This window comes from Macrobrachium rosenbergii, chromosome 14 (assembly GCF_040412425.1).
Source record: "Macrobrachium rosenbergii isolate ZJJX-2024 chromosome 14, ASM4041242v1, whole genome shotgun sequence".
Lineage (NCBI taxonomy): Eukaryota > Metazoa > Arthropoda > Malacostraca > Decapoda > Palaemonidae > Macrobrachium > Macrobrachium rosenbergii.
The window spans coordinates 29,259,884-29,272,383 of NC_089754.1; positions in this window are offsets into that span (position 1 = coordinate 29,259,884).

A 12,500-nucleotide genomic window follows, 5' to 3' on the forward strand; every position below is an offset into this window, starting at 1 on the left:
TTCTGAGGAGGAGATGACAGTCATTTATGGTAAAAGCTTCCTCTCCATACTATTGCCTGTGATCAGCTAAGTGGTTCCCCATTTGGCCTCCCAGAGGTCTCTCCCGTAGTCCCAGGTCGTACTATCTTCTTTTACTTCTTCTTCTTCTTCTTCCTCTTCTTCTTCCCAACCTCTGCGATCAAGTCGCTGACATTGAAAAAGGAAGACATATGCCCAGCGAATTAGTGGGGGCGTTTTTTTCATCCAGTGTACTGATTGGGAGTGTCGTTTCTCTCTCTCTCTCTCTCTCTCTCTCTCTCTCTCTCTCTCTCTCTCTCTCTCTCTATCAATTACGGGAGTAATTAAGTATATATACCAACTAAATTGGAAAGTTATACACAATCAATAAATCTATTTCAGAAATATTGGTTTACTTACCGGGATCCATAAAAACACTCATAAACTTGGCGTAATTACTCGTAGCTGCCAATATAATGACTCTATTATAATGACTCTTTCGGCAAAAAATGAAGATAATGACTCTTTTTCCCCTGGTGGAGGGAGAGGGGGTGTGATGGGCATAGGGAACAAAGTATTCAGTAAAAGTTCTATTTAACTGATTTGTATTGCAACATAAGCTTGGAAGAGCGAGACAGCAAGACGATTCTACTGATAACAAAAGCTTAGAAACATCAGCTTTTAAAGCTGACTTCTTTAAACAAAAGACAACAGAAGCTTAGAAATATCAGCCTTTTAAGCTGACTTCTGTAAAGAAAGGACTTCAAAAGCTTAGGAACATCAGCTTTTTAAGCTGACTTCTTTAAACAAAAGATAAAAGAAGCTTAGAAGCATCAGCTTATTAAACTGACTTTGTAAACAAAGGACAACAGAAGTTTAAAAAAAATGTTCCAAGCTGATTTCTGTCAACAAAGAAAAACAGAAGCTTAGAGCCATCAGCTTTTTACGCTGACCTATATAAACAAAGGCAGCAGAAGCTTAGAAACACCATCTATTTAAGCTGACTTCTGTAAACAAAGGACAACATAACCTTAGAAACGTCAACCTTTTAAGCTGACGTCTGTAAACAAAGGAGAACAGAACCTTAGAAACATCAGCTTTTTAAGCTGACTTCTGTAAGTTAAGGACAACTGAAGCTATGAAACATCAGCCTTTTAAGCTGACGTCTGTAAACAAAGGACAACAAAAGCTTAGAAAAATCAGCTTTTTAAGCTGACCTCTTTAAACAAAAGACAACTGAAGCTTAGAAACATCAGCTTATTAAGCCGACTTCTGTAAACAAAGGACAACAGAATCTTGAAAACATCAGCTTCTCAAGCTGACTTCTGTAAACAAAGAATCTTGGAAACATCAGCTTTTGAAGCTGACTTCTGTAAACAAAGGACAACAGAAGCTTATAAACATCAGTTTTTTAAAATGACTTCTGTAAACAAAGGACAACAAAAGCTTAGAAACATCAGTTTTTTAAGAAGACTTCTGTAAACAAAGGACAACAGAAGTTTAGAAACAAATTTTCTAAGCTGACCTCTGTCAACAAAGTACAGCAAAAGCTTACAAATATCAGCTTTTGAAGCTGACTTCTGTAAACAAAGGTAATCAGATATACTTTAAATAGAACCGGAATAATCTAGGATGAGTTTACCTTTCTGCCTATACCAAGCTGCCGATGATTCGAAGTTCTGTAGGATTAAGGACAACACTCATTGTTTATTTTTCGGGGAAATTATTTATCAATTATTCAGAGCAAAAATAATTAAAATTTATTTATTTTTCAGCTGTATCAACGTATTATTGTTAGATTTATGTTATTGTAAAGAAATTGTTTAAATTCTATACCGAGTTATTATTTTTCAGGTCAATTATTGAGGACAAAATTAAGTTAAATTTGTTTGTTATTGAACTATGTGAAAGTATTCTTACTTGATTTATATTAATATAAATAAACAATTCAGATTCAATACTGAGTAGCTATTTTCACGTGATATACCAATCGATTACTGAAGGCAACATTAACTAAAATTTTACTGATTCCTCAACAGTATGTAACGCACCATTATTAAATTTATATTCACGTAAAAAAGTAATTTAGTGATTTTTGAGTAAAATAAAAATGTTTCTAACGTCGCATTTTCATTGTTAGATTTTTTTTATTTGTATCTCGGAGAAGAATTAGAAGACATCGCAAAAGACGAGATAACACACACAGACACTCATGCTCTAATTTATAAAAATGATGAATCACCAGTCAGCCAATAAATAATGTTTCAAAGATTCCCAGCACTCAATCATAAACTGAAGGCTGGAATGTGTGTGTGTTTGTGTGTATGTGTGTGTGTGTGTTTGCAGGAATTCACAGCAATTAATTTCATTGATTTCCCAAAAAGAGTCTGATAACCGATAACTGATAAATTATTGCCAACACTCGAGATCATTTTTCTTCAAGTTCTGAAGAAGCCTGGCCACCAACTCATCCGTCAAAAAACTCTCGGCTATGTTCCTCCCTCTCTCTCTCTCTCTCTCTCTCTCTCTCTCTCTCTTTCCCACATCATCCAGGATCTGAGATATATTTATACTTTTTAACTACCATTTGTGCATACTGATTCCAACACCACCCTCTCTCTCTCTCTCTCTCTCTCTCTCTCTCTCTCTCTCTCTCTCTCTCTCTCTCGCTCTCTCAATATTCGATCAGATGAAACGGCCATCTAAAAAGTTGGTGGAAGAGGGACAACACCACCTCTCTCTCTCTCTCTCTCTCTCTCTCTCTCTCTCTCTCTCTCTCTCTCTCTCTCAATTTTTTCGATCAGATGAAATGGACATTGAAAAGTTGGTGTGAGAGAGAGAGAGAGAGAGAGAGAGAGAGAGAGAGAGAGAGAGAGAGAGAGAGAGAGAGACTCTCAATATTCGATCAGATAAAACGGACATCTGGAAAGTTGGTGAGAGAGAGAGAGAGAGAGAGAGAGAGAGAGAGAGAGAGAGATGAAACGGACATCTGGAGTTGATGGAAGAGTTGAGAGAGAGAAGAGAGAGAGAGAGAGAGAGAGAGAGAGAGAGAGAGAGAGAGAGAGTTGTTAAGGAACTTCCATTTATCAGAACTGATCAAGAGAAACCAATTACCTAGAGGGAGAGAAGTTTGGATTAGATATATATATCATATTTCTCTCTATTTCGTTATTTCTGCTGATGGAACGAGTCCATTAGAACACTCGAAGGTATATATAAAAGTTTTTTTAAGGCGGTTTCTTGATCTTGTCTTATTTCTACTTGACGTTCTTATTGGAAACTGATTGATTGCTTTGGTTTAAACCGGTTGCTCGAGTGATTGGCTCGTCATGAGGCCTTAGTTGTTTTTGAAAGGAAGTTACTAAATGACTTGTAAAATTACAAATAAAATCATATTCTTGGTTACTTTTGAAATTGAATGGTAACTGAACTGTAAAATTTAAAAAGAAAATATATCATTCTACAGTTATTTAAAATGGTAGTGTAATGTTATCTAGCCATGGTTATACACATGAAAAATAACTGAATAATAATACCATAAATAAAAGTTTATATCTCTTTGTCGTAACATATTTTCATCTAAAATAACAATATAATATCATATAGCCTCTCTTCAAGCTCACAGGACGTAAAGCAAATGTAATAATTTAATTAAAAGTATTTAGACTGAATATTTTTAAAGAAAATATGTTTTGGAATATATTTTGGTGTTACTTTTATTATTGATAAAACTATAATAAATTTTGCCAGTTTACAGTTGCCTAAAACAACAGGAAAGAATGCAAGAGTAAAAATGCACATTATGCAAAGTAACAGCCTATCTTTCGTATACCATTAACAGATTCAACAACTGAAACAAGAACACAATGTTTCTTTAAGCTTCAATGAATAGGAAAACCATTTATCCTTTTTTCAACACCACTGACAACAGACAATATACAATAGCCCCATTATTTGCAAAAAAAAAAAAAAAAGGGAAAAATGCGCCGAAGTTTCTTGGGCGCAATCAAGTTTCCTGTACAGCATATAATGCTCTATGAACAGCGGCCCAGGAAACTTTCAGCCACGACCCGGTAGTGGCCTGTCCCATAGCGTTGCAAGACGCACGATCATGGCTAACTTTAACCTTAAATAAAATAAAAACTACTGAGGTTAGAGGGCTGCAATTTGGTATGTTTAATGATAGGAGAGTGGATGATCAACATACCAATTTGCAGCCCTCTAGCCTCGGTAGTTTTTAAGATTTGAGGGTGGATGGGAAAAAGTGCGGACAGAAAAAGTGAGGAGGGAAAAACAAACTCATCTCAATGCTTTTCTTTTACGGAAAACTAAAAAGATGTATGGGAACTATCACATTTCTGATACAAAAAAATTCCCCTAACCTTTTGTTTCTATAAAAAAAAACTATGTAACAAGACACCAGGGTGTCAATTTCAATTGTGGTGTTTGACACTTTTGGGAACAGATTAATGTTACTTCATTCTATATGGCACTAGGATTCTGCCAATGCTATTCTCGTGAATTTATGTTAGTTTATAGAATTATGTATTGATGCTGTTTTAAAATGGAAATTCTTTAGGTAACTTTAATATATTGACTATAAATTCTTGTTACTGATTCTGAAGAATTTTCAAATCAGGATCAAACTCCTACTACTACTACTACTACTACTACTACTACTACTACTACTAATAATAATAATAATAATAATAATAATAATAATAATAATAATAATAATAATAATAATAATAATAATTTCTAGAACTTAAAATGCGTTACTTTACTTCCACAAAGTAAATACAACATTGCTCTATTTTACAATGGCATAACACACACAACAACAAATCTGAATTTAATAATAATAATAATAATAATAATAATAATAATAATAATAATAATAATAATAATAATAATAATAATAATAATAATAATAATAATAATCGCTAGACCGTAGAAAGTATTACTTTACTCTCACACAGTAAATAAAATATTAATCTATTTTGCAATGACATAAACCCCCACAACTATATGTCTGAATTTTATTTTCACCCAAAGACAAACCCACAAACCTCACTTATCCTAAACGACGATGCGAACGAACGATTCACTTCGGAAACCGACGAAAGAGACTGAAACCGTCCCACGAAAAGGCCTTTGGAGGCGAAAGCGCCCTCCCATAACCCTTCCCTGTCATCGATTTAGATTTGAATTGTCCCGTGACCCCTCATTTTCTGAATGTCTAATGCCGGATTATGTTGGCTGTCTCGATGCAGCCTGAAACAGGGGTGGGGATCATTTTGGGGTCCTGAATTGATGCTGTTAATATTATGCTGATGAGGACGCTCTCTCGTGCTTCCCCTGAGTTTGTGTATGTGTGTTTGTGTTAGTGTGCATGTGTGTGTGTGTGCTTGGCTGTTATTTTCCCTTAAATACACAGGCACATGTACACACGTGTGTGGATATACGCACACACATGCATATGACGGCAAAAAGTACATGTGTACTGAAGATGTACCTTGTGCTGGTTTTTAATTTTTATATATATATATATATATATATATATATATATATATATATATATATATATATATATATATATATATATATATATATATATATATATATATATATATAATATTATATAGTCCTCATGTGCTTACCACAATGCCATTACCGATATGAAACTAACAATAAGAAATAGACTTCAAGATACCATGGCAATTCAGAATCGAACCAAACCATGACGTCTCTCTCTCTCTCTCTCTCTCTCTCTCTCTCTCTCTCTCTCTCTGCGCGGCGGGCACCGCTAATGGACATCAATTAAATACACAGAGTCGCTCTTTGATACAGTTTCAGAATCAATAGTAATTATAGAAACTCGTTACTGTTGTTGGCCTAGACCTTACATCCCAACTGCCGGTCCAATCAGAGACAGACTTTGGATATCAGCGAGGAACCCACCGTTGATAAACAGAGATACGAGGAGAGGCAATATGCCGTCATCTTTCAGGTGTGCCCCGGTGGGGTAGGCTTGCTTGAAGTGTAAGTTTTTTTTGTTTGGGGTTGGTTATGTTATTGGGGTTAGTTTGCTGGTTTGTGTTGTTGTTGTTGAAGGTTATTTGCTGATTTTGAAGTATATTTGGAATTTTAGTATAGATTTATAATATATATTTATATATATATTTATATATATATATATATATATATATATATATATATATATATATATATATATATATATATATATATATATATATATACATTATACTGTATATGTATGCATATATATACACACACACTAGCTGACCAACCCAGCGCTGCCCAGGAAAACTCTGAATGACAGTCGATCATTTGCCTTTGAAGGAAGTAACATGTGCTGATTAACATGTTTATTTAAAGCAATGAATTCTAGACAGGATTATTTATCACATGAAAGAAAAGCATTCAAAGGAAATGTAGGCATATTTTTCTAAGGATGGCCGCAATTCCATTCACGTTACTCGGTTCGACACTATGTTAAGTAAAGTACACAATGCTTTTTGTAAATACTCATGAAAAGTTCAGTGTTAAAAAATAAAAAAGACATTAATTTTCCCAAATTAACTCACACATTCTACAGATAAATAGTGAGCAGTATATACTCACCGCAGCTGCAAAATAACTTGGATGCAGTGTCTAATATACTGTGTTGCTGGGAAAATATATATTCAATAAACTTACAAATAAATTATCGCAATAATGTACATAAAAATAATAACATAGAGACGAAATAAGATACTTTACTTCTTAAATTATATAAAAAATAAATAACGAGATCACATCGGCCTAAAATCGCTTTTTTGCCTCGCGTCTTAAACACATAAAGATGGCAATTAAACTCCCGCCAATCAAGAGCCCCGTTACAGTGAACCCCAGGAGCGATTTAAATGCCCTGATGTTCAAAAGATTCAGGCGTCCGCTGACTCACGCAAATGAATAGAGGGGGGGGTGATTTAAACCATTTGTTCGCCGGGAAGAATTTAAAGGTATTCATTCCAACTGAACTGAGCCATTTGATTCAATGGAGTTTAAATGGCTCCCCCTTTTTTAAAGCTAGAGGCGGTGTTGCCATTTGGTATCAAGTGATGATATTTTACTAAAATGCACTTTCAAGTATTTTTTTATATTCTAATGAAATTTTATAGTTTTAAATAGTTTTTAAGATTATGTTGGATTTAATATTGTTTAAAGTATCTGATGAAAAGGTAACATATATGAGATATTTCATGTTTAATGTAAGTGTGTCCTGGTGTGAATTAGTTAGATCATAAGAAATGTGATATCAAAGATTTCTCTCTCTCTCTCTCTCTCTCTCTCTCTGCCTCTCATTTCAGTCTAGCATTTGGTCTAGTTATATCTCTCTCTCTCTCTCTCTCTCTCTCTCTCTCTCTCTCTCTCTCTCTCTCTCTCTCTCTCTCTCGTACGCACATGAAGGAATACTTAGATGGTTTTCAGAATCCTTATTTATTTCTGTTTAAATCTGAACCTCACCCGAGGTATCAGAACATTTAGAATGGCGAGGAAGCATCAAGTAGCTACTAAGCAATTAAAATCAGCTTAAAAGCAGCCTGCTCAAAAGGTATTTCTCCTCACTGCCATATGTTCGATGCGGGGACAGATAGCCACTGAAGCTCTGTGGGCAGTATGGAATCACACAAAATAATTGTTCATTATAATATATAATCAACTTAGAAAAACGTATATGGTGTTCTTAACCTGTAGGGAGAAAGGAAGTCTGAGGTTAAGCATGTCATGTACACAAGGCATTTGCCCTGCAAAGCAAAATCATTGCATGGGAATATGAGCAGAGACATCGGAAGATAAAGAAAAATAGAATCAGAGGAAGTAATACAGCAAACTGGCTGTAACCTTAAGTGATAAACTGTGACAGGAAATGGTATCTGGGCCTATAAATGAAAGGAAGGACAAGTACAGACATACAATGTGGTTTCAGCCTTGAGGATAATAGGGAACCAACTGCGGATAGCAGACTTTCAAAAAACAGAAGGAATTTAATATTTAAAACAGTATTTTGCTGATATTTTCCTTCGACTTATGATTCAAAGTATATGTATAATTTATATATTCAAATATATATATATATATATATATATGTGTGTGTATATACATAAATATATATATATATATATATATATATATATATATATATATATATATATATATATATTATATATATATATATATATATATATATATATATATATATATATATATATATATATATATATGTGTGTGTGTGTGTGTGTGTGTGTGTGTGTGCTCGTATGTTTCTTCTAAGCTATATTGATTAAGTACGAGAAATCAAAAGGAAAGGATTGAATGAGCGATTGGAAACTCTCTGGCAACAAACTGCACAGAGAGACGTAAGCATTCCATAATTTATATGCCACATTAGTTACACAAGTCTCGGGCAACACCAGCCCCGTTTGCGGAGTAGGGGGAAGGAGGGGGATAGGGGGAGACCTTACCTTACAGACCTTACAATTCGTGCGGGTTGCCCCAGGTCCCTCAGTGTGAGGCGCCTTTGATGTCTACTTCAGAGAGTTGCTAACGCATCTTCCGGTATATTTTGCATCTTCCAGTCTTGGATGGTCTGGGATGCATCTTAGATATTTGTCGAGCTTATTCTTAAACACATCTACGCTCACTCCTGTTATGTTCTCAGATGAGCTGGTAGCGCATTGAATAGACGCTGCATTATCGATGCTGGTGCGTGGGTGGATTAATGTCCTGTGTGCTTTCCTTAATTTTCCTGGTATAGTTTTTTGGCACTATTAATCTACCTCTGCTTGCTCTTTTGATAATTTTAGTTCCATGATGTTTTCGGTAATTCCTTCTATCTGTTTCCATGCTTGAATTACCATGTAGCGTTCTCTTCTCCTTTTCAAGACTATATAAATTTAAGAATTGTAGTCTTTCCCAGTAGTCAAGGTCCTTAACTTCTTCTATTCTAGCTGTAAATGACCTTTGTACACTTTTCATTTGTGCAATATCCTTTGTAGTGTGGGTACCATATTATATTGCAATATTCAAGTGGACTACGTACGTACGTTTTATAAAGCATAATCATGTGTTCAGCTTTTCTTGTTTTGAAGTGCCGGAACAACATTCTCATTTTTGCTTTGCATTTTGCCAATAGAATTGCTATTTGATCATTGCATAACATAGTTCTATTCAACATCACACCAAGGTCTTTAACTGCTTCCTTGTTTGTGATTGTCTCATTATTAGGTCCTTTATATGCATATAGCATTCCTACTTTATCACCATAGTTCATTGATTCAAATTTATCAGAGTTAAATACCATCCTATTTATCTCTGCCCATTTATATATTTTGTTTAGGTCTCTTTGTAGCGAGTTCCTATCTTCATCACAAGCAATTTCTCTACTTATTCTTGTGTCATCTGCGAAACTTCTTACTACTGAGTCCTTAACATTACTGTCTATGTCTGCAATCATAATCACAAACAGTAATGCAGCTAACACCGTACCCTGTGGTACACCGGATATTACCGTAGCTTCATCCGATTTCTCATCGTTTGCAATCACTCTCTGTTTTCTGTTTTGCAAAAATTCTTTTATCCATCTTCCTACTTTGTCAACAATGTTATGTTTTCTAATTTTTTCGCTAATATATTATGATCTACCTTGTCAGAAGCTTTTGCAAAGTCTAGGTAAACCACATCTGTATCTTTTCATTCATCATATTTTTGTATATGCTTTCATGGTGGACTAACAGTTGGGTTTGTGTACTTTTTCCGGGTACAAAACCATGTTGTCCTATATTGACCAATCTATTTTTCATTAAATGTTTCATTATATTTTTTTCATTACCCTTTCATATACTTTCATAATATGAGATGTCAGACTCACAGGCCTATAATTACTTGCCTCTAGTCTTGAACCACTTTTGAAAGTAGGAGTAATATATGCTAATTTATGCTCATCATAAATCTTGCCTGTATCTATACTTTGTCTTAATAATATTGCTAGCGGCTTTATGATTGAATGAACCACTTTCTTTAACAATATGGCAGGTACTCCATCTGGTCCTGCTGCTGATCCATTTTTAATTTCATTAATAGCCTGCACAATATCGGCTTCTGTAATATCTATATCTGATAAGTATTCAGTATTTTCATCTCTTATTTCTGTATCATTATCTTCATTGTCAATTCTAGGTGTAAATTCACTCTTATATCTTTCTGCTAATATGTTACATATTTCCTTTTTTCATTCGTTAATCGCCCTTCAATTCTTAGAGGGCCTATTTCTACTCTTATTTTATTCATTTTTTTGCATATGAATAAAAAATTTTAGGGTTTTGCTTGATATTTTGTAGTGTCATTTCTTCTAGGTTCCATTTTTCATTTTCTTTTGATTGTATAATCTTTTGTTCTGCATTTTCTATCTTACTTTTTAGTTCCATCACTTTCCATGCATTCTTTTCTTTTGCAAGGGCTTTTTCCACTTTCTAATTTTCTGGAACAAGATCCTTCGGTCTCTTGGAATTCGTGACTGATGATTACTTTTTTCTTCGGTATATATTTTTCCACTATTTCCTCTAATATTTTATATAATATATCGGTATTTACCTGTATATCATCACTTACAAATATGTTTTCCCATTCTTTGTTCAATTCTTCATTTATTTTTGACCAATTTATATTCTTACTATAGAAATTGTATTTTCCATATCCTTCCCATTTTTTCGACTCTTGCTTTTCTCTGTTTTCGTATGTTCTGGAACGGACTGTTAGTTCTATGACATTATGGTCCGAAATACTCGTGTTATATACTATTATTTCTTTAACATAGTTCACCTCATTCACAAATACTAGGTCTAAACTATTATCCTTTCTTGTTGGTAGGTGATTTATTTGCTGAATGTTATGTTCTAGTAGCATATCTAATAGCTTTTCAAATTGCCTCTTATCTTCTGCACTATTATTGCTCTCTTTTTTATATGTATAAATACAACCACAGTCTCCTATTCATTCTTTCCATTCAACAAAAGGAAAGTTAAAGTCTCCGGTTAGAGTATAGTCCAGTCCTTGTGATTTCTACATATTTCATCCAATTTTTCAATTATTATGTCAAACTCTTTAGTATTAGGGGTCTATATATTACAATGTTCACTAATTTTCAGATTCAAATTCTACCGCTATTAATTCACATTCTGTGTTACTATATTTCTCACAGATTTTTCCTTGATTGGCATCTCTCCCATATATTGGTTCCCCCTTGATTTCTATTTTTTCTATCTGATCTGTAAGTTTGGAAACCCTTTATCTGGTCATCATTACCAGTCTCTTGGGAATACCAGGTTTCACTTATATTCAATATTTCTATTTTTTCATTTTGGGTTAGTTCTTCTAAGAACTCTATCTTTCTTTTGAGTTACTCGAAACTAAACCCTGCGCGTTCATCACTATGATGGTTTGCGTATTATCTCCATTATCTAATATGGGTAATAATAAGGATTTTCCCATGTCTCTTTCCTGTTCTGATATGTTGATCTTTTTCCATTTCCAGAAATTCGTACATTAAAGAATCCAACTTTTCCATTATATTTGTTCTTCCAGCTTCATATTTATTCACTTTGTGCATAAACCTGCACTTATCTCCGTATCTGCACCATCCCCTAGCATCATAGATACATTGCTTGTTCCTTGTGCTATATCTAGGTGCTGATGGCTCATATCGTGGTGCTGACATTTCATAATGTGTTGTTGGCTTGCTTTTTGCCTTCATCACATGATCTTTGTTCCTTTCTTTATTTTTTTCATTTTTACCTTGATTTTTTTATATGTATTTGATTTTCATTTTGGTTTTTCATGGCTACAGGATGCATGTACCTACATTTCTTATTAAACCTACATCCATTTTCTTCTTTCCAGTTTCTACATATTTTTGGATGTAGATCGCTGCATTCCTCTTCATAGCCATCTAGATATGCACATTTGCCATAGATCTCATAATTGTGACATATCTTGGGATGTTTGTAATAACATCTTTCACCAAACCTGCAATTCCCTCTTTTCAAAAGGGTGCATACTGTGTCTTTCTTTTCTTTTTTTTTCTTGTTCTTTCCCATCAGTATGGAGATCCGGGTACAACCTCTTTGGGATTTTATTTTGATTTATCATGTCATAATTTATTTCTTCATATGTATGTTGCTGTATTGCCTCATATGTAGAATCTATGAGTTTCTCTGCATCCATACTATTATCCTGTTCTTTGTTTTCATTAATATTTTTCTCTCTTCAGTCTTATTTTCTTCTTTTCTATTTTCCTCATCTTCATCTTCTTCATCTTCTTCATCCTCCACAATCTGTACATTAAGTCTTGATTTAATGACCTTGTCTATCCATACTAGACATGTTGAGCAAAAATATTTTTGTGTCCTTATTTCTATTTTGCTCAACTTCAGCACATGAAG